This window comes from Meleagris gallopavo, chromosome 1 (assembly GCF_000146605.3).
Source record: "Meleagris gallopavo isolate NT-WF06-2002-E0010 breed Aviagen turkey brand Nicholas breeding stock chromosome 1, Turkey_5.1, whole genome shotgun sequence".
Lineage (NCBI taxonomy): Eukaryota > Metazoa > Chordata > Aves > Galliformes > Phasianidae > Meleagris > Meleagris gallopavo.
Genome location: NC_015011.2, coordinates 18,743,060 through 18,745,188, shown reverse-complemented (window position 1 = coordinate 18,745,188; position 2,129 = coordinate 18,743,060). Strand labels below are relative to the sequence as shown.

Genomic DNA, 2,129 nt, shown 5'->3' with positions numbered 1-2,129 from the left:
CAGAAACCTGTTTAGTTCCTGTTTTGGACAGGCTCATTGGACTGGAGACCTTAAGAAGTTCCTGCTAACTTCATCAATTCTGTGTTTCTGGGATTCTGTGAAATTGTTCCTTTTTTTACTTTTCCTCTGATTCAGTAATTTGGGATAATTTCAAGTCTGTGGTCTATACTGGCCATGTAGCAAAGGTCTTTCTGAAACTCTGTTCTGAGGATCAATTAAACAAGCAACGTTCAGGAATTAACATTTCCATTCAAGTTTTTGGAATGTACTGTGTGCTAGAAAACATGAGTTTCAAATAACAAGTTGTTTATAATTTTTCCCCTATAGTAGTGTGTAAAGCATCTAAACACCTAAAGAACATTTTCAGAATCCATTTGTCATTCTAGAACTGAGTAGCAAAATAAACATTTTAAAGGAAATGTCAGTAATTAACTGCCAAAGAACTTGAAGTTTGTTTTACCTAGGGGAAAGATTTTGCACATTGATAGTAGCAATGTTATAGTTAAATGCTACACACTGACAATTCTGTAGTGGCAACATACCCTGACATTGACCTGCCCATCTCAGAAAAGTGACTTGGACAGTGAAACCTTCAATTTATCAACTTCAATTAGACCATACTTCAACACTGCATCTGCAATTCTATGACTCCCTCATTTTCCTTAATTTCAACACTCAATGCATGGAAACCATTTCCACAGTCATATCATATTTGTTTGTATATTTCTTATTCTTCAGTGAAAAGAAGCCTGTACTGGGGACATATGCTTAGCTCAGTTTAGCTATCTGGGTCAACAAGACCAGGCAGTACGTTCAGTCTGAGTGGCTACTAGATGTTATGTGTGCACAAACAGCATTGATATATCTTTTTTATACCATCAGTCCACTGCCACCTTCTGTACTAATTTACTTTATTATCACAGATCCTATTCCAAGATCCAGTTCCAATTCTCTCCTGTCCAGCAATGGATTTAAACATGCATAACTTTAAGACAAATCAATTTCCTCAAGGAGACTACTCATATTTTAAAATATATGCATATGCTTGAGTCAGGGTCTGAGTGTTTCAGCTATTCCTCCTTAGACTGTTTTTGGATCAGATCAAATCATGCTCTTGTGAGTCTCATGAGTAATCATATAGTCACGAATCATGCATTCAACAAAACAGGACAAATCATCAGCTTTCTTTGTTGTACAGATAAATCATCTGACTATCTCTAGAAGTTTCTGAATGAATGATTGCTTCTTGCCCACCAGCCAGTGTTTTTGCCTAGTCTGGAATTATTGGCCTCTGTATCCCTCTTTCAGCTATGTGATGAAGGCCATTCTGCCTGATCTGGGCTTATGGATAGGACTGCATCTTATAGAATAGGAGATTTATTACTTCTTGCATTTAAATGACTGGGATAAAATATTGCAAACAGCAAATGACACATGAGATTTGTCAGATGAGGACATTTATATAGGTGCCTCCTTTTCTGAGACTTACTGAATTTCTCTGCCACTTTTTACAGTGAGTCACAGTTCTGCTTCTGTAGGAGAAACCACTGCACATAGTATTCTCATTTAGAAATGCCACAGATGCCAGCATAGAAATCAGTACTAATTTGTGAAGATTTTACTCTGGCACTGCATTCACACCAATCCTCTGCCTACTCCTCAAAGAGCTGGCAATCCCCAGACTTGGTTTGACTACTGAATTGTGTAAGTCCAAGATAATTTATTCTACTTCTATAAACATTTTTTTCCTCATATCTATTCTCTGCATGTTTCCTATTAGAGTTTTTGAGTCACTGCTTTACCTTTTGAGCTTGAAGAGCATCCCTTGGCCCAGGTGTTGTTCTCTACTTCCTCATTTGGATCATCTTGAATAGATCAGGGTTTCATTGTAAACTGCATTATTTTCTCTAATGATTTTAAAGCTTGCTTAATTTTTTTTTTTCTTTTTTGTAGATTTATTTATGTTAGATTTAAAAATCTCCAAAAGCCACTGCAACTATTCCACACAAAAGAATAATCAAAAAATATGAGGCTGTATTCAGAAAGCCTTTTTTGTTTTTGTTGTTCAGTGCCATTTGAACAGCTAAACTAGTCTGGAACACCGTCTACTGAGAGAATGAGGCACAAAA

At 36.4% G+C, this 2,129-nt stretch overlaps 1 long non-coding RNA gene across 4 annotated transcripts in view; it reads left to right on the top strand.

Annotated features, from left to right (window-relative positions):
* Nucleotides 1–939: 939 nt before the first annotated feature.
* The window catches only part of LOC116216557, a 34,342-nt gene continuing 33,152 nt past the window's right edge, over nt 940–2,129 (top strand). The window contains exon 1 of one of the 4 annotated variants that reach the window (XR_004159565.1): nt 940–1,704. This is a non-coding gene — a long non-coding RNA (uncharacterized LOC116216557). The remainder of the gene's footprint in view (nt 1,705–2,129) is intronic. The other 3 variants (XR_004159567.1, XR_004159566.1, XR_004159563.1) reach the window with 3 other exon arrangements.